Source organism: Pinus tabuliformis, chromosome 2_2 (assembly GCF_031772625.1).
Source record: "Pinus tabuliformis cultivar Carrire ecotype Pingquan chromosome 2_2, CPIR1, whole genome shotgun sequence".
NCBI lineage: Eukaryota > Viridiplantae > Streptophyta > Pinopsida > Pinales > Pinaceae > Pinus > Pinus tabuliformis.
The window spans coordinates 193,437,239-193,459,134 of NC_142300.1; positions in this window are offsets into that span (position 1 = coordinate 193,437,239).

Genomic DNA, 21,896 nt, shown 5'->3' on the forward strand with positions numbered 1-21,896 from the left:
ACAGTGAAATGTATTCTTTTATGGATGGTTTCTCCGGTTATAACCAGATCAATATTGCTCCGGTTGATCAACACAAAATGGCCTTTATTTGCCCATGGGGGACTTTTGCCTATAAGAAGCTCCCTTTCGGTCTTAAAAATGCTGGTGCTACCTTACAGCGCGCAATGTCGTATGCATTTCATGACATTCGGCATATTGTGCAACCTTATCTGGATGATCTTTCTGCTCATTCAGCTAAACGTCAGGACCACCCTAAACACCTTCGCGAAATCTTTCTTCGCTGTCGGTACTACTGAATCCGGCTAAACCCCCACAAATGTGTCTTCTGCGTTGAATCTGGCAGATTTCTCGGTTTTATCGTTTCTAGAGAAGGCATCCGGTTGGATCCCCTTAAAGTCGAAGCTATCGTCAATCTCCCTCCCCCAACTTCTTTGCATCAGTTGCAAAGTTTGCAGGGGAAAGCCAATTTTTTACACCGTTTTGTTCCCAACTATGCTGAAGTAGCTAAAGGTTTTACGCGATTACTGAAGCGTGATATCCCTTTCCATTGGGATGCCACAGCTTAGGAATCTTTTGAACGTCTCAAGATTTTGCTTGTTTCTGCTCCATTGCTTCGTCCTCCGAATTATTATCACGACTACACCTTGTATTTGGCTGCTGCCGATACCACTATCGGCATGGTCCTTTTCCAAACTGATGATGATAACACTGAACATGTTATTTACTATCTCAGCCGCAACCTGTTAGACACGGAAACTCGATATGCTTATATCGAAAAGTTAGCACTAGTCGCAGTTTGTGCTGTACAACGCTTCTGTCATTATATTCTTTTGCGTACTACTACTGTGATTTCTGATTGCAACCCCATGACGTATATATTGTCACGCCAGTTACTAGGGGGCAAATACTCAAAGTGGATTGTTATCCTCCAAGAGTTTGACTTGGAATTTACCACTGCCAAGTCTAAGAAATCCCTTGTGTTTGCTGAGTTAATTTGCTCTTTGCCATCTTCTTCCACAACCTCGCCTGCAGAAGACCAAATACCAGATGAAACCCTGTTCCTCATTAGCACCCTCGATCCATGGTACGGAGATATAATCACATATCTGCAAACGTCCTCCTTCCGCCCGGGTGTGTCTAAAGACGCTCGGCGGAGGATTCGTCATCAATCTCAACCCTACCGTATCATTGGAGATACATTATATCGTCTTGGTGCAGACTCCGTTCTCCGCCGTTGTCTTACTCTAGAGGAAGCTGAACGGGTTCTAAATGACTGCCACTCTGGCGCTTGTGGCGGACATATGTCCGGATATGCTACAGCCCAAAAAATCCTTCGTGCTGGCTATTTTTGGCCCTCTATATTCAAGGATTGCATCCTTGCCGTCCGTTCTTGTCATGAGTGCCAGATATACCAGCGGAAAATGCGAGCTCCTTCTGCTCCGTTGCACCCTGTGGTTTCCGTCGGTCCCTTTGCAAAATGGGGAATTGATTATATGACCTGTAACCCTCGCTCAGCCGGGGGGCATGGGTTTGTCATCGTTGTCATCGATTACTTTACTAAATGGGCCGAGGCGATGCCTAAATTAACTGAAGACGGTCACACTGCGGCGCAATTTTTATTCAATCATGTTATTTCGCGATTCGGCGTCCCTCAAGCCATTGTCGCTGATCACGGAAAGCATTTCCGTAATCATATGATGTCGGAATTAACAACCCAGCTAGGCTTGCAACACGATAGTTCAACTCCATACTACCCTCAGTCCAATGGTCAAGTTGAAGCGGTCAATAAAATCTTGGTTACAATGCTTCAACGTATCGTTGGTGTGCATAAATCTAACTGGCATTTGATGTTATTCCCTGCCTTATGGGCTTACCGAACTTCCGTGAAGGATGCCACTGGTTTCACTCCGTTTCAACTAGTTTATGGACTAGAGGCTACCCTTCCAATTGAATGTGAGATCCCTTCATTGAAATTAGCCGTCAAGCTGCTTCCCAACACCACCCCGTTAGAAGAACACCTTCTTTACTTAGAACGGTTAGATGAGACTCGTCGCCTGGCCTCTTTGGCCATCGAAACACAAAAGAAGTGAGTCAAGACTCACTTCGATCAGACCGTCCATCCGCGTTCTTTCGTTGAGGGAGACTTGGTCCTACTCTATGATCAAGCGAAAGATAAGCTAGGCGCAGGAAAGCTCGAGTCTATGTGGCTAGGCCCTTATATTGTCAAGAGAGTCCTGCAGAAAGGGGCCTACGAGCTAATTGATTATGAAGGAAACCCTCTTGGGAAGCCCCGAAATGGGCTTTACTTGAAAAATTACTATGCGTGATGCTGGTACATTTTATTGTGTACATACATGTACTTTGGTGTATTGTGTGTCGGTTTTCGAGACATAGCTACCACTTATTGTGTTTTTCGCTTCTTGTGCAGATGCCAGATGCACCTTATGTTGGTTTCGCTGATGGTGCCTACCGCAGTACCCGCGATTTGTCTTCTGCGGCATGGGTAATCTACGATCCTCATAGCGAGCTAATAGATTGCCAGGGTGTGTGTTTAGGCTGTACTACTAACAATGTCAACGAATACTGTGTTGTAATCGAGCTACTTGCTAGAGCAATTAATTTCGGTATTCGCGCATTGATAGTAAACCTGGACTCTCAACTTGTTGTCCACCAGCTCAACGGGCAATATTCCGTCAGAAACCATCATATACTAAGGTTGTATTTACGTGTAAGGTTGTTAGAAAGGCATTTTGATTTTATTACATATCAACATGTTTCGAGACAATTAAACACATTATCTGATGCATTGGCCAATCATGTATTAGATAGACATCTGCATAATTTGTAATTAAAACATTATGTAAGCAAGCACATGAAAACACAATAATGAACCATAAACATATGTATATATATACGTGTGTGTCAAAATGTTTGCGCCCTGCGCATTACATAATCCAAAAAATAATACATGTCCAAAACTCATACAGCCGTCGACAACATGTCTCTCAAAAACGTGCAAAAAATGAAACCTAGGCGTCTAATCGCGGTGATGCTCATGATAGCATGTCACCGCCCACACCAAACGTCTCAACAGACGATGGACGCGAGTAGATACTCCCACCGTATGCTTCTGGTACGCTCTAGGCACATTCGCCAATCTGCCATAATCTGGGATCCCTCGAGTAAGTGCCTCGAGGTTCTGTACTAGGTCATCATCGTCACCCTCTGCCTGAGGGTCCGCTGCCGGTTGTACTCTCCGTACGTTGTGAGGCAAGTCGGCTGGTCGTTCTGCACCAACGTCTGCATACATATATAGGTGCTGTAAGAAACAGACATGAATTATAAAAACTTGAATATGTTAAAATATTAAAAACATAAAAGGTCCTTACCTAGCTCCTCGTCCCAGTCCTCTCCCTCAGGCAACGGGAGGTCTGGATCTCCAGTAAAATCAGTGCCCGCATAGGGCCAGTCTTCCACGACGATCAACTGGTGTTGGAGACAAATGAAGAACTCGGGCCTCCAGGACATCTGCTGGCCCCCACCTCCTCTGGGCATAAGTGGTGCCCATCGAGCCAACCTCGGCTCCCGTGGCACTGGATCTGCCACTATACCTCCTGGGATCCAGAATATCGGTAGTCGCTCCAGGAAAAATGATACTATGATGGATCCATATCCGAACTGTTTATTTCCATCACGCTTACATTTGGTAAGTTGCCTCTTGATATTTGTTGTTACTGCCGTGGCCCAATCAAATAATGTAGGGTGTAGGCACTCAGTTGCCAGCAGCAAGTGATTCTTGTTGGCCTCGTGGGGTGCCTGTACCCCAGCCGTCCGAGTGATAGTGAATAGTACCACTCGTAGCACCAAATCTGGGATAGTGACAATGTCCACCTTGGCACTATTGGATCCAAAATGGGCCCCAGGACAAACTCTAGCCATTACCTCCCCCATCTTTTCCCCAGAAGGTCTACTACCGGTCAAGATGGGCCGTGCGCCCCGCCGAGATAGTCCAGTAATAAAATAGACATCAGAGACATCCAACTCCAAAGTCTGGTCTTTCAGGCAGAATACCTGATCCTCAATATCCCAGGCATCCACAATAAACCTTAGTAACTCGGGCTGTGCACGTAGATATGAGGTAAGGAAGAATTTTTTCAAGCCACAATCTCGCAAAGCATCCATGCATGCGTCATCTTCCAATGCCAAAGCATCTATGGCCTCATGTTCCCTTCTCTCCATTCTATAGCCATTTTGACCAATTCCTGCAACCAAAACACCAAAATGTCATCATAAGATCAATATTGAAACCAAAAATCAAAGAAAATTGCAGTTTCAACGGTCAAAATTATGTGAAAATTGGTTCGCGCAATTGGCGCGACTGTTTTACAAACAGTTGCGAAAATGGCGCGACTCCTTTTAGAAAAATAGCCCATTGGCGCGAACCCGCGTGGGAAACTCGCGCCAATGGGCGCAAACCTATTTTTTGCAATACCCCTTGCAGAGGATCATTCTGTGGATGGAAAACTGAAAGAATGGAATAAAAATGAAGCTAAGGATGAGGCCTCTTACCTGTTTCAAATGGCGGCTTGAATGGTCTCCTCGATTGGTCGCAATCAGCAGTTGAAATGTGCACCCAAAACCCTCCAACGGTAAACTCACAAGGTAAAAAGTGAAAAGTAATTTTATTTTTTACTATTTCACTATTTATAACTTCTTTTGGCTTAAAAAACACATTAAAATCATGTTTTTGTGAATTTTTTTATGTCAAAGTAGGGTTTTACGCTGTTTTTGTATGTTGACAGGGATTAGTGCCACTCAAGCAACATAACGAGCTCCTTTTTTCGGTTTTTCGAGCTCGGTAAAACACGAAAAAGGTTACTTCAAGGTCCGCTTTCAGCTCTTTTCTGACCATTTAAAGAAGAAAAGATTGCCGAGTCGCTCCTCTTGACTCGTTAAATGTTAATAAGGGGCGGTCGTTTTAAGTTCTTTTTGTCGACCGTTAAAACATAAAAAGATTACCGGGTTTTTGTCGTTTCAAACTCGTTAGTGGTTACGAAACGACGTGGTTTTGACCGCTTTTTTACTTTTTTCAGGTCGAAGTCACTAATCATGAAAAGTACTCCTCGATCGTAATGATCGGGCGGTTCTTTCGGGTATTATTTTATACTTTTTCGGGCCCGAGAGACACAACTTTACAAAAAAGGACATCCCTGGAGTTTCCTTTTCTGCTGTCTTTTCAAACTCTCTAAACATGAAAAGATGCCGAGTTCTTCCTTTGTCAGACTCGTTAAAACTTAATGACATCGGATTTTGTCACAACACAAGCATATGCTATCCCCATCAAGCTTGTTAAAAATAACTGGGGTACTCGCCATAAATGGCGAGGGGAAAAGAAAATTTTTGAACCATAATTATTACCGTAACGGCAGTATGTCGCTCTTGAACATGGCACTTTTTGCTTTCGTGTCTGGGGTGGGGATATTTCATCTCATATCTTTCACTTGCTTCCATGGACTTGGGTACCCTATTTGACCTCTCATTCACTCATTGCCTCGTCATCATGATCTTTGATACATTGATCTCAAATACTGCCAATTCCGTTAATGTGCCGCCGATATGTTCAAGAGAAGTTGACCTCTGCAAAACAACCTCCCTCTGATAGTTCGCACAATATTGATTCACAACTTCATCTCTCTGTCTCGTGTCGATGATGTGGGAAACATTATGGCCCACCTTCGATCAAGGTCACTCCCTGTCGACTTCAACTCATTATCCAGGGAATTGATCGAGAGACTCCTTTTCGGTGCCTTGGAGCCTGCATGCCTTAATGGCAGGTTCTTCGTGTTCGACGTGAGGTTTTCATCATTGGCCTCTGATTGAATGATTCTACGGGTGTTCGACTTCAGACCATTGATTCACATGCCGTAGATTGTACCTATAGTACCTTGAGGGCCATTGTCATTATTGGTGGTACCTCTCGCGTCTGTTAACAGTTTCCATTATTGACTGGTAATCAGACGATGTTCATGCATGTTTGACTTCAGCTCATATATTCACATGCTTGGACTTGTACTCTTGTTCGGGTCGAGTTGGAGCGCAAGACCCTGGATTGTGTCTGTTGTAATCCAGGCGTGATTCTTGATACTTGACTCATTCACTGGATGGCTGCGACCATACCTGAGTCAGTTTATTGATCCTAACCAGATGGCTGCATCCATACTATGGATCCAGATTATTTATGTACTCTCTTATGGATGGCTGCGACCATACCACGTACATCATGTAATTGAACTATCAGTCATGTCTCTTAATACAGCTCCTCAGCGACAGTAACTATATGTGCTCTTATGTGTTCTTATGTGTGTTCTTGTAAAGCATTTCACCCCTCTCCACCTCTCGGACTTCATGCTTTAGGGGGCATCTGTTACACAGTAATTTGTCACCATCCCTGTTACTCCTCTTTCCGTACCTTGGAGGACCCATCTCGGGAGTTATAAGAAGTGACAAAGGCTAAAAACACTTGCATTATGTTCCCCTGAGTAAGTACTCCATGTTCCCTGAAGACACCTTCTGCAGATCATCCCTAAAAAGTGCTCTTTTTCCATTGGCGCAAGTCCACAGTATCCTACCCGCGCCAATGATGGAGATCCTCAAAAGAGGGCGCGACCATTGGCGCTCTGCCTTCGAACAACAGTCACGCCAACCAAATTTAGTCGTGCTTTTTGCCTTAATGCACGTCCGACTGTTTTTTCCTTCATTACATGGAGCTTTTCTGAGGATAAAAAATCAGTCTTTTGTTGAGCTTTATCCATCTTTATGGCTTTTGAGGATAATGCTAATCCGCAAAAGGTGTCCCAGTTCATCGTATCCTCCTCCCTTCTTCATCTATATAAGCTTGTCATTATGCATTGGACAAGCTAGTGTTGGAGAGTGTTAGAGAGTGTTGGAGAGTGTTAGTGCTAGTGATTTAGTGATTGAGTGATAGTAGTGATGATTATTGGTCATGGAGTGTTAGATGTTGAGTTCTTGGAGGAATGCTAGTGAGTGCTAGAGAGGTTATGCTGCCGGAGAGGAGATGCATGGCAAGACACATATAGTTATTCGCCCAGCCAGGAGAAGGGTCGACGTCAGAACAATGGTTGTAACTTTTCCTGTTTATTAATTGATGAGCGACTGCTATTATAGTTCCAATCTCATTATCTATCATGGTGATGTGTTGATTTATTTCCTTTCTGACTGAAATATAGTTGTGCCTTGGTAGTTCTTGTGTTGGTATCTGTCTCTTCCTTTGCATGTGCAGGTGTTCGTTTGTGATCTGTTGGAGCAAGGGAGCGGGGATATCAACTCTGCTTCAATCATAGCGTTGGACTCCAGGTTAGTCTTCTTGATTCACCTTTGATGCATAACTAGGAACTTGCGTAGCAGCGTGGTTTGTTTGTGGCTAGTTCTGTTATAGGCTAGTGGGATCGCCTCTGTCCGCAGAGGGGATTTACCTTACCAACAGTGCCAAGTACTACCTTATCATAAGCATGTATGATAATCTGGAAAGGCACATAGGATGGAAGGCGAAAAGCAGTCAAGTGACTCCAGTCGAAGGAAACGACTGAACTACTCAGTGGGGGTATCATATGATTTCCCCCATACTCTACAGGAACTAAAGAAGGACTTTCTAAATCAGCTGGGATAGGAGGGTCATTCTTAGACTCTAGAGAATCTAATGAGATGAGAAGAACATGAGCAGTAGAATCTTGATGCTCATTGGGAATAGAGTGGACCACTGGTGGTGAATCCAAGTCGACGCTTTTGCCGACCAATGGTTGGTCAAGAACGGGCTGAGCACAGCTAAGTTTGAGAAGAGGAGGGTGGACAAGACAAGAATCTAAGTTAATCTCTTTGTCAACTGGGAAAGGGTCTGAAGAGAGCCTCTGATAACCAACAGGAAGCTAGGGTGAAGAAGCTATAAGACTTTCCAAAACATCGGAAACTTTATCCATAAGCAGACAAAGGTGAAGGGGATGGTTGCCTTCACATAGCCTACAGGGGAATCAAATCTTCCCTTCCTTCTTACCGCTCCCAATTGATAGGGTAGTATCATCTTGAGCTTCAGAGGATGATGAGGGATGAGTCAGAATGTGAGACCAAACTTCTAATATCCTTGGAATAGCAGGACAGTCACAAAGAAGATGGTCATTCTTGCACAATTTACAAGGAAAATTAACCTTCTGTGGAGGACCAGAAGGTGTTCCGACCTGAGATGTACTCGGAGAAATAGTTGCATGGGTGACCTCACGCTTATCAGACTTCTTCTTCTTCTTCTTAGTCTCCTGGTTATTAGATGTGAAACCTTCACCAAGCGAAGGAGGAGATGAAGGCGAGGAAACAGGGGAAGAAGGCGCAGGCTCAACCTTGGAATCAACATGTCGTGGTTCAGACGAAGGAGATGGTGGAATAGGAATCATGACACTTGAGGCCACCGAGGTTCAAAACAACCAAACGGGAAAACCGATGGTTAACCTAGGCAAAGAAAATGTTGCCATGTACGGAGCAACGACATTTCCAAAAGAAGGAAACGAACCAGGGTTCCCATCTGGGGGAAGACGTTGGCCAGTAGACTCGGGGAAAGTTGCCATCGGGAACAAGCCTGAAAAACACTCTTATCACAACCAAGAACTCGAACTGTTACCAGGAATATTTCGTGCGTAGTAAATTTTATGACGCAGGAACAAAACTTGACCTTTTCATGTTTCAAGAGTCGAGAAAAGGATGGAAAGATGACTCTATCTCTTTCGAGGTTTAATGAGCCTGAAAGGACAAGTGCTCAGATGTACCTTTTCTATTAAGGAGTCTAAAAAGGAACGAAAGTGACTACTCTAGAGAACTAGGCAAAAGGTTTACCAAACAACCCGTAAAACTGCATATACACCTTGGCGATCACATGAAAACCAAGGACTTTCTGTATGGTAGTCAATCTTCCCAAATGTTGTGTTTGGTGCGTTACGGTTTGCAAGGCGGCAGACACGACTTCCTAAGGATATAGGATGATAACCTAGTGGGGTCTCTCAACATATACTCGATGGTACTGGGAGCGCAAGTCCGTGCTAGCAGCTATTGGATCACAAAAGGAGGAATCACCCAACCTTAAGTGAAAACAATAGAGACTAGGTTTAACGACACCGGAGCACATCTCTAGCCTAGACCTCTAAATAATGTGCATTATGTTCCAATGCATTGTTAGGTTTATTCAGTTCATTTTAGAGTTTATCTTGAATTATGTTTCAATTTCTAGGCCTTACCGTATGTATATCAAAACCTAGGATGCAGCTAGAATGAATAAAGCATCTTTCATTTCGATGAACTCCTACTTACAGAAGGGTAGAGAGATCATTCCCAAACTGAGACAAAACCAAGACTAGCAAATGTAGTCACTCAAGAGACACAATGCATACACACATAAATCCCTACAGTGCATTGATACTACTAATGAGAGATTTAAAAATTTCCTTCTAATTTTTCAAACATGAAAAACTTGGAATGCAAAATACACTTTCACTTTCGCATACTAATAAATGCAATCTTTTGATTTTGATAGCTTTGAATTCTAAAGAAACAAACAAGAAAGCATGAAACTAATTGATCGAAACAATTGGAATCTATGTCTGACATGAAACAACCGAATCAATATGGAAATTGGTTCAACAAATAACACTAAACATCAATCAGCAAGAAACAAGTGATGGAAAAACTTCAAGCAAACCAATAGGAGGGTTGCGGATGAATCTTGAATAGACAAGTAACCAAGCCACATAATTCAAAACTTGAAAAAAAAAACCAGGTCACAAAGCCAAAAAAAAAAAAAACTTCACTTCAATGAAACTGAAAAGTGAGCCCCCTTAACTAAAAACAATTAAAACAAACTAATAGATAAGAGAAAGGCGTCAAGGGATTAACCAGACTTATGAATTCAGGAGGCAGAATTGAAAAAAAAACAATTCTATAGAAATCGTCAGAGGTGTAACACAAGCAACTAGTGTCGATCAGCCACTGGCCGTAGCAACAGAGTGATGTCGTCACGAAAGTACACATCTTTCATGCGACGGGCCAATTTCAGGAGTCGTCGCGACTGTGTGACAGGATTCAGTGACGCACAGGCTTAGAAAACAGAGGCAATGCGACATCGATGCGACTATTTAAATTTTTTCAGTGACGAATTTAAAAATAATGATAGGCCATTAAAAACTCCCAAACAAAGACCAGTCTATCGTTATAGGCAACAAAGGGATTTCCGAGATTGACCTAGGTAACCCAGAAGACTGATGGTTCAATCCCAAAATCCAAAAGACATTGACTCAAAATCAAGCAAAAGCAAACAAGAGAAAGACATAGGACATGTTCCCCAGTGGGGTCGCCAACTTGTGATGCAGGAAAGTGTTCCCTCTGCAGACAGAGGAAACCCCTCTAGCCTGAGAGTGGGTCTAGTCACAGAAAAGATAGATCAACAATTGACTTCCTTAAATAGTCATCGTTGGAGCCTACCTCAAATCGGTGGTCGATGAAGTTCCCTTGCACTGCTCAATGAATGATCAACCTGAAACAATACGAAGAAAACACAACAAAGCATGTAACCGGAAAGCAACAATGATCTATTTACTCATAAAGTCAAGAAATCATGAGCTATCAAGTAAATTACATACAAGACATAGGAAAACATCATTGATTATATTAATAATGAATTAAGAGCAAGCTTACGACCAAGTCTTGACATCACAAGCCCTCTCAGAGGATCTAGCTAGTATGTTTCTCAAGCATTCACTCTTCAAGAATGAATCTCCCAACATACAATGTCTCTCTCTCACTCATAAGCTTTAACACAAAGTTGAGGGCACTCCACAACCTTCCATAAGCTATCAACAATCCCACACTGGTCACACCCACACCAACTATCTATCAAACTCAAAAGCACTAGCAGTACTACTCAACCAAAGGAATTACTAACTAGTTAAAAAGGCTAGCAGATCATAGCAATGGTGAGTGATTTTATAGGAGAAGGAGCCTCCATGAAATGTGGAAGGAAGAGCTCATCCTCAAGGAAGGTAGCACAAATAATGGAACTGCCATGCCAAAGGAGGAAGGGTGACCCAAACTATGCCAACAACCAGGTCTATAGACATCCACAAGGCTGACTATTGAAACGAATTCGCCCAATCTAGATCGTCGTCGGACATGAACTAATTACTCACGACAGCATCGTGAGGAGGCAATGCACGCAGACTTGTTGTTGCAAGACACAACTCATAACCTTGCACCGGGTCTAGAAATCCGACTGTCGTGGGAAACAGATGTACATCGGCGACAGAGTCGCGATGAGACGTTATGGACATGGGAACGTCACATATATTAATGGTTTACTATTGATGAAGTAGAAACTTAAGGAATGAGGGTCAATTTGCAGCAACAGAGAAAATTTGCTTAATCTTCTTACATCAGTGGGAAGATATGAACATGTTGATTTGACACATGACACAGTAGAAGGATTGAAATGAGGACAGTGACAAATTACTATGTAACACTTCATAATGACATGATCTTTGTAAATTATGAAATAAAAGAAATAAAATTATTTTTGTATGCTTTGCTACATGGGTTTCACGAGCAAGAGGCTTATTTGTTAGTGGCTCCCATTGAGATCCTCATGATTTATTCAAAGAGTCAATTTCATATGAAGAAGCTCTTCTTGAGCCTATGTTTAATGTATAGAAATATGTAGAAGCCCTAAAATGACAAGCACAATCCCTCTTGAAGAAATCAACCTCCAAACGATATAAAAAGAAGTCATGGCAGCTCATCTAATGAGGCACAACAATTAACTCTCTCATGTCATCTTATATGTATGAATAACCACTATAAATAGGCATGTAAGATCCACATTATAGGTAGAAGAGGAACTTGGATGCCTCTAAACGTTCGGTGGTAATTACGGTGAGTAATGATAGTCTTAATACCTCACAAATCTCAGAGATCTTTGTTCTTTGGATGGGTACCACAAAGATGAATTTTTTGGTCTCCTCATTGTCTTAATGAATATAGTCTCGGTGATCATAGTCATCACTGAAGAAGAATTATAGTATTGGCATATTTGTGAAGAGGAGGATTTTGAAGTGACACTGTTTGTTATGACATACTAGACAGTCTCGTCATATCTATGATGGTGAATATCTCAGTGTAGGGAGAGATTACAGTCATAGTCTCGGCATAGTTGTGATGATGTCGATCTCAGTGATCCCACAATAACACACTCTGTCTCAACATTCATTCTAAATGCATCCATGATCTTGGCATAATGTTAATCATGATCTCGGCCATGATCTTGATGAGGACATAGTTACAAGGTCATGATCTAGATGTAGATCTCGGTGCAACTCTCATACATATAAATATCTTGTTTTTATGGTGATGATATCTGTGAAGGAGCAACAATGGTGCAACTGTAATGACCTTAGTGACGCAATAATGATGACCTCAGTGTAGTAGTAGGGATGGTGATGATCTCAGTAGTGACAAAGAACGTGATTGGTTTCTTGGTCTTGGAGTGGCCTAATAGGTCAATGGTCATGGTATTGGTATTCGTCAATTGGAATTTCTATATTAAGAATTTTGCACGGGTTTTCCTCTCAAATAGTGAGAGGTTTTGGCCTTGGAAAAGAGCAAACATCTTGTGATCTTGTCTCTTTTTTTTTGGTAACTATTTGATGAATTGAGAAGACACTCTCATAATAACAAGTGAATATTGTGCTAATAAGAAAAGTTAAAAATAACTCACAAATAGTTATCATGGAAAGAAGAGTATTATTAACCTAATTTCCCTAGATTCTTCAACATCTTGGACATAAGCTTCACAAGTATTAATGGTTGTCACATGAGCCACTTGTAGCCTTCTATTAAGTGCACTAGCTACCTTTTTTTCCTTGCCTTTGATGTACTTGATTTAAAAATCGAATTCATTAATCAAGGATAGCTACCTCGCCTGTCTTGCATTATGTTTGGGATGATTAAATATATACCTTAATCCTCCATGATCTAACAATAATATAAAATTTCTCCCTAGAAAATAGTCCTCCACATCTTAATGCATGCACTATAGCTACTAATCCCAAGTCTTGAGTGACATATTTTTTCTCATGCTCATTCAACTTCCTTGACTCATAAAAAATTACCTATCCTTCATGCATGAGGACTCCGCCAAACCCTTCCTTGCAAGAATATGTACAAACTAAAAATTATTTTTATGGATCTATTATCCTAATCTTGTTGCATATGTGAGAAGCTGTTTTAATTTCTCAAAGTTGATTGCAAATTTTGTTGTCCCCTGGAATTTAATTCCTTTATTTTACAATGTTGTGATTGCGTGCCCAATATTTCATAAATTTTGGATAAACCTTCAGTAATAACTAACCAATCTCATGAAGGATTTGAATTTTTCACATTTTGATGAGTAGGCCACTCCATAATTGCTTTTATCTTTTCCACATCTATTGACACTCCAATATGTCCCAAATGTTTGACCTAAGACGGGAAGAAATCACACTTACTAAGTTTGGAATAGAGCTTGTGCTCTATCAATAATTGCAACATTTTTGCTAAGTGTTTCTCATATGCCTCCTTGGGTTTTTAATAAACCAAGATGTCATCCAAAAAGACCAACAAATTTTTTTCCAATTATGGACTGAGAACATTATTCACTCAAAACATAAATTTTATTGTGGTGTTTGTGATTCCAAATTGTACAACCAAAGATTCATAGTTCCCATACCTGGTTCTAAATGTTTTCTTATGAATATCCTCATATTTGATTTGGACTTGATGGTACCCAGACCTCGAGTCGATCTTTGAAACTATAGAATCCCCTCTCAAATGATCAAACAAGTAATCAATTCTACGCAGGGAGTATCTGTTCTTGATTATGGATTTATAGGTCAATGCACAACTCAATGTGCCATCATTCTTCTTTATGAATAACATAAATGCTCTCGAGGTGATGAGCCTCATAAATGGGTAATTATATGGGCTCATTTTACCTCCTAAGCTAGTCAAATCAACCATTCTCTTAGCTTATTGTATGATTTTCTGATTATATTTATTCTTATGGAGTGAGTTGAATTAGTTATGATGCCATGTGGTCTAACATGTGTTTAATGCAGATTATTTATGAATTTTGAGGTCAAAGTCAAGGATCTAATGGAAAATGGCAGCAATAACTCGAAGTGGACAAAGGAGAGGACTTATAGGAGGGAATCTCCCTCATTTATTACTTCTCACTTTGAATTCCCCTTCATTCAGCTCAAAGTACAAGTAGCCAAATCATGCACTAGAAGGCAGCCGAGCAAGTGGAGGATGACTGATGATTATCTCAAGTTTTGGGAGCCAAGCCTCCCTGATTTTAAGGAAGCTATTGGTAGCTTCATTTGTATAAGTAGAAAGGCCTAGGGCATCACTAGGGTTGGATTTTTGCTTATGTAATCTCTGCTCAACTTCAAGCTTATTATTTGTGACAGTTTCATGTAATCTTGCTATTGTTTTGGAAATAAAGATGGAATCCTTTCTGAGTTAGCACTGAGTTACCTTAGAGGGCTGAAGCTCTTGGGTTAGGGTCTAATCCAAGTAGCCAAGCTCCTCTTTACTTGTACTTGTATGTTTATTTCAGTTTGTAGATTAGGTTGTTGTTAGATGTATTTCTTTTATGGTTAAGAATATGTTGCTTTTGATGATTCAGTAGTTTGCCTCCATTTGTGCTCTCTACAACAGGTTAAGAAGTGATAAAAAGAATATTCAAAAGGCTAGTAATAGTGCCTTGGCCTCTCTTCCTCCCTATGGGACCATGATTTGAGGCCAAGACCCTCTTGCTGCACCAAAAACACAAATTTTCCTCATCCATAGGACTTCTAGTGTTTGTAGCTTTTAGTAGGTTAATAGTCCAACTTTTCTTTGCTTCATATCTTCTTCATCATGCTCGCTTATTTATTTGCAACAATATTCTTTCATGCTTTCCTTTCTTGTAGAATTTCTCAGCATTTCCTTTCATAGATCATAGTATAGGCCATTTTTATACAAAACTCTGTTTTTCTCGATGCACTCATTTCGTTGCTTGTTTGATATTATTGGTTGACTGTTAGTTCCTTTGTAGCAGATCTCTTCTACTAGTAGGCCAGCCTATCAGCCATCCCATCCTCCATCTGATCCATGCCCTACAAGTCGCCCAAGCCTCACCTCAATTCTGCCTTAGTTTCCTGCATTTTCCATAGAACTTCTTCCTCTCTCTTTGAGCGAACCCAATCATCTTTCTCTCTCCTGGTGATTCTCGGTAGACCCCAGGTGCCCTAACACCTAATTCCAACCTTCATCCACCATTTCCACCCACTCTCACACCCTCAAAACAGTAAAAACTGCTCTTTGCCTCCTCCTGTAGGCCTCCTGTAATTGCCCTGTTTTCCTCCTGTAGATTTTGGTGGGCTCCAGTATTGTAGCAATAATTGTGCAACTCCTGGGACTCCCTTCTTTACTTATATCAACCCGGTAGTTCATAACAAACTTGGAAGTGACGGTGTTGTATGCACAAGTACTAGCGCTTGCCACAACTGTCACTTGGTCAACTGGCACAAGTCAAGCTAGGGGCTTAAGCCAACTTCTATGAGCTCTTAGAAGAAGCCTTTTAACTGATGGACAAAAGATAACTCAAAGGAAGCTAATCTACTTGCGGAAAGAACTGAAAGACAAAAAGTAACACAAACCCTAGTAAACCCTAATTCTACCAGCCAGTCCTACTGATGCAAAGGAGAGAATGCAAACTACTGGAAGGAATGCCATTACTTCTATGAAGGTAAAATACATGTGTCTAGACTACCTCTACCTGAAGAAAACATCTTTTTGTATTTTTGAATAAGTTATTAGAATTATCATGCATGTGCCTTTGACTGGCTTTTTACTGTACAGGGGTGGATTATGGAGGAGAAATGCTTGGAAGAGGTTGGGAAGGTTCAGAGAGGGTCTAAGGAGTCCCTAACACCCTTCCAAAGAGTTTAACAAAGTTTGGCTCTCAAGAAACCTCGTTTGTGAGCTTCTACAGGAAGTCTGCAGGGGTTCTACAGGAAGTTCAGGCATTTCTACAGGATGTTCAAAAATTTCTACAGGATGGTTAATAATTGGAGTTTTGGTGGATGGGTGAGTGAGGGGAGATGCATGAATGGATATGGAGGTAGGATAGGGGTCTGGTAGTGGCCCAGGGACTGGTGGATGGAAGTGGCGAGAAGGTGTAGATGGCTAAATTAGCTCAGAGGAGGCTGAAACAATGATTGCACAAAAAGGTAGGGTTATGTGGCCAAGAGGACAGATGTGAGACGAGGAACCTAGCTAGGAGATGGAACAATTGGTTCTGATGAGGCTTAGGCGGATGAGAGAGTGGTCGATATGCCCTGCATAATGTACATTTAACTGAATCAACAACGCCTTAAAAATAATCAAAGTCCTAGCTAATCTACTCTAATTGTCAATAAAATGAATGAACAACAATGTTATTGGGAAATAAAACCATGTACATCAATCATGTAGAGAACATTTCAAAGATCTAAACCCATAATTAACTTCTGCAGATGAAGACAGTACACTAAGGATTGCATGGTCAAGCAAACTAGTGTTTTTGTTGGGGCAGCACTGTTTCTTCAGTTCCAGCCCCTGATCCAATAAGGAGGAGGCAAAACAGAGAGTGTTGTTGACCCCTTTTTTGGAGCTTCTTCCTGTTATTATCCTACCAATCCATTTTAAACATCTGAAGCAATTCTATTCATAAACAGTGACCTATTTAACGAACACACGTAAATCTACCCAACAGAAATATGTTTCAAATGCATAAAAGGAGAACAACAATGCATAAAGGAAAGGTAACAGTACAAAGAAGGAGGCCCAAGGCTCTCAGGTTGGTTCCAACCCTGATAGCTATGGCTCCTATAGGAAACTCAGAGTTGATATAAAATCGGACTGCTTCTCATTATCAAAAAAATAGTCATAAGTCAAGAGTTATGCCACAATGGCTACAAGAGAACAAAGTAAAGCTAGCAGCACTGTAGTGCAAAATATGCAATGGTTTCAAAAGTCCCTCACGAAGGCTGAGGCCTTAACATTTATACACCACGAGGGCCCTAGCTGGCCTCCTAAATCTATGGGACTTGGCTGCCCAAACTGTGAGTAGACAACTTCTTCCAAAATCTACTTGGCTGCCTTCTAGATCCGGTTTTGGTGGCCTTTGGAGCTCGGAGTTGGGGGTGAAGATCCCGAGGAAGGCTATTTAATGCCATAGACAACCCCCCTACGAATCCTCACCCCAAGCTTGGTTGTCTTCTAGCCCATGATTGCTCGGTTTTGCTCCAACATGTGTCAAAAAACCTGAAATGAGCACGTGTTAGCCACCTAGGAAGAGTGACTACCCTTATTCGTACAAATGACATAAACATACTGAAAAATAATGCATAAGCTATGAAAAATGAAGGATTGAACAAGGATAATTAGGCCAAATTAGCCCAACAAGTTACCAAATTTGGGGCTCATCATCACCCCCCTGCTAAACGGTTGCTCATCCGCTGAGCAACTAGTCCAGCCCCTCGTCTTTCATTGCTTTAATCACCACCCTCACATCCCAGGCTCCTGAAGTAGTATCCTTCTTACTGTCATGGAATCCGGCCTTCCTTTCCACCTCTTCCCATTGCTTATGTTCTTCTTCTTCTGTGCTTCCTTCTAACAATCCCAAAAGCAAAGGTGGACTGAGATTGAAGCTAATCCAACTGGCCTGGAGGTTCTGCATAGACTTCTTGTAGGGAGGCACTCATGCCAAGGCCTCCCTCATTCTAGTTGGAGTGTGATATTCCCTGATTTTGAGGCTATGGGACAATGTGTTCCACCTACGGGTGCAAGCATGAACATAATTGTCCCCTAACAATTGCTCCATATCCTCGAAGTGTGTTATAGCCTAAGCCTGCCGATCCATGTACTCTAATAAATCCTGAGAGTTGGTTGCTAGGTGCTGGTGTGCTGATATTAATGCTGTGGGGTCCCCTGGCTCTGCTCTAATCAACAGTGGTTCATGTAGTTCTCGGTTCATGACATTTTTGACCTCTGCTGCTCTCTTTTCTTCGTGGTTTAACCATGAGGTTATTTCCATCAGCTGCATATCCCCTACTGCTATGTTGGGGTCCCATGAGGTTACTTTTGGAAGGACCAAATTATTCAGGTAGAACTCTAATAGCTTGGCCTTGTCTTCTAATGAACTGCTATTACATAAATCCATGAACTGCTGGGGGTTTTGGATTTGGGAGATACCCCTTTGTGCCAATGTGTTAATTTGGAATTGCAGCCACTGATCTCTTAGGTATAGGCCATAGGATTTGGTCGGCTGCCTACATTGTAGAGTGTCCATTGCCCAACTGGCCATGCAGGCCAGTTGTGCCTCCTTTTCTTGCATCTGTTGTTTTAGAGATTGTATTTGTATGCCTGCCTGCAATTCCCTTTCCTGTAGTTGCTGGTTTAGTTCCTCAATATCAGCGTGCACTCCTTCTTTTTCTTGGGGTTCTGCTATGGTGTCCTTGGTTGTTGTGTCCTCTTCTTTCCTCTGTCCCTGTAGCTGTAGCTGTCATTTGAGCTGCTCATTTTTTTCCTGTAGAAATACTCGTTGGTAGTTTCCCACATGTTTTGCCATAGCCAATTCTCTTCTTGCCTCCTTGAGTTGTTCCTCCAAGGGACCTATATCTGCCACTCCTTTAGACTTGGCTATTCTCATCCATGTGTGCGTCCTCACTCTTTCTTCCTCTAGTGCAAAGAAAAATGGCACTGTGAATTTCTATGGAATGATTTTTCTGGCCTCCAAGAAGTTATAATAAGAGCCCAAGCTAGGCTGGGGGCTAGGTTCCATAATGTGCTCTACCTCTTCTTCCTTTTGTGGTGATTTGGCTGCCTCCCCTTCCATTCTTTCGGTCTCCTTGAGCCTGGCCAAAGTTTCCTGTAGAATAGCTTCAGCATCCTGTAGAGAGGTTTTTGAAGCCAATCTTTCCATTCTCTCCCTCCAAGTAGATGTCTTCGGGCTCCCCCGCTCATAAGCGACTTATGCTTTGGAGGGGGACTTCTCCTTTGGCGAGGTAGGCATGTCTTCAATGGTAATTGGGTCTTTGGATGGAGGTTGGGGTCTGCCGGTTTTAATTCTTACACTTCTTTTCGCTTTGAAATACAGCGGAGTCTCCCTCTTTCATTTTTCCTTTGGCTTGGGAGAGGTACCTAGGGTGGCCAGCACGGCTACTGCCTCCATAGCTAGAATTTCGGCCGATTTCTGCTTCTGCTTTCCTTTTTCCCGACTTCCTGTAGAAAGTCCTGTAGTGGTTGGTTTCTGGCTTCCTGTAGAAGCCATTTTTAAACTTCCTGTAGAAATAGCCTTTTGGTTTTTTGTAGAAGTAGATGGCACCATTTTAGCCTGCTTGGCAGAGGGTGCTTTTTCCTTTAGCTTGGCTAAGGCTGCCTTAGGGGTGCCCTCACTGGCTTGGACTTTCTCATTCCTTTCTACCCTGCTTTGTAGTCTTTTCTCCTTGGGTGTTGGTGTAATTTTACCACCCCCTGTTTTGGCAGCTTGGCTTTTTTCTTATGTTCCCTTCTGTTCTTTCTTTGGTGTTTTGCCTGGGGTTTCTTGTCCTTTAACTTTCTTCTCTACCTGAGTGTGCTCCTTCTCCTCACTTCTGGAGGAAGTGATCTCCTCGGCCAAAATTCGGATGTCATCACCCTTAGACAGATTCTGAAAAGTTTCCCAAGAGAGAGGGACGGTGTAAGTGTGGAGTGCATCTTCGACGAGGAGCTTTATAAGCCCATGATGGGCTAGCTGGTCTGGCGTTCCCTCTCTCAGTTTGGTGGCACACTCAATCATGGACTATAGGAGGAAGTAAGGAATGCTCAACTTTTGCTCTGAGGGTAGGTCCATTTGGTGCCTGAGTTCTGTGAGCAACCGGAAATGATAGCCATACACGATGCTAAATCGCCCTTCACACGTAATACACTTCATAATTTGGAGGCTGACTTCAATCCAGAACGATTGTAGGCTAGTTCTTCGAACTCCATTCTTGTCCTCTGAAAATTGTTCCTCTGGCAAGAAGAACTCTTTTTTAGCTTTCTGACCCAATTTCCTCTCTTCCTTATCCCAGGGTACCCCAATCGGTAGATCAGTTACTCTTCTAATGAACTGTGGGGTGAGTCTGAGGGTCAATCCTCTGAAGTTGACAACGGCCAATGTCTTTGAATTCGGCTTCAAGGACCTTAGGAATTCTTCTGTAATTTCATCATCATGACCTTGAAGCTTGTCACAAAATGACATCCAGTGTGCACGGGAAAAGAAGTCCACCACCTCAGGGGTTTCTCGTAATTTCTTGGAGTCCTAAGGCTCCTTTCGAATGAACCCTCCCAGCATGGTAAAAACTTGTTTTTGTTGTTCTGAACTTGCCTACTCGTGTACAGAAGGAGAGCTTCGAGGTTTTTCTACACAGAGCGCAGAGCTATGTCTTGGTTATGCACACAGTCATATAAAATTCAAAATTTCCCACCAGTGAGCCTTGACAGTGGCTCAATTTTAATTCAACACCTTGGAAAAAATCTCACATGCAAACTACGACGAAAATTTCATGCAGCGATAAGAAAACGGCTTTTGAATTCATAAACAAACTTGATTCACACTTTCCCTACCCTCTCAACACGTCGAATTCACCACCTTTTGAATTATTTGCATGGGAAAGTTATGTGCAGGCCTACCTCACTAAGAATTGCCACCCTCGACGTGAAAAGTCCAAGCTTCCCCACAATGCCGGGCTTCCTGTAGCGTAGCTTCCTGTAGAAATCATGCACGGCTTCTGGAGAATGTTACAGTGGTTCTGGAATTTTTGAGTAGCAACAAGACGTTGGAACAGGCCGAGAACTCGGGTTAACAACCTTCAGAGGATTGAGGATGCGTACTCGACTGCCAAACGGTTGTGAATAAATGATTGCAGTGTATCATAAGTGATTTAGCCGACCGATTTTGAATTGCTGCGGAATTCATGGCACATGGGTGAACTGTCCCAGTCGATCCGTTGGCTGACGTCACAGCCATCATTCCGCGGCATGTCCCTGATCGCCGAATCCTTCCTTCTACATTCACCACTGCCATTCCTGTTATACTGTCGCTTCTCTCTGACTGGACACTTCCCACGTGTCAATTGCCCATCTTTTCGACATAACCAAGGCCATTCGGATCCGATGAGGTTGTTAGACTAGTTGTGGTGGCCAGTTGAATGGCTACCCAACTTGTTCAATCCATTCATTCTCACAGTCATGCACATTTAGAGTATAGCTTATGTAATTTGACGAAATAAGGTTAGGCACTTACCTGTGCGGCCGTGGACGTGGGGTTTTCAAGCTTCAGGACGAGGAATGCTGGATCTTCTTGTTGCTGTTTCGTGTATGGGTGTTGGAGCTACTCTTCATTGGCTACTGTTGGCTACGAGGCCTTAAGACCCGATTTCCTGGTGGTGTAGGCTACATGCACTGGTTTTACGAGCTGCTGGTGTCTCCATGGTACGTGCTCTAGCCGGATCAGCTGCTACAGGATTCCTGTAGGACATCCTATAGTCGTTTCTCCTCCTGGGGTGCATGCCGAAAGAATTGAGTCGTGTTCAAAGGTGCAAGGTCCTGAGATTGCCTTGACAGGTAAAGTGTGCGAGCCTCTACATGCTTTATTTCCTCCATTTTTTTTTTTTTTCCTGACAAAACAAAGTTCTGGGATGACTGTGCAGGTATATTCGGCCATATGGCAGCGATGGTGGTGAAAGGAGGTGAAGGATGGAAGAAAA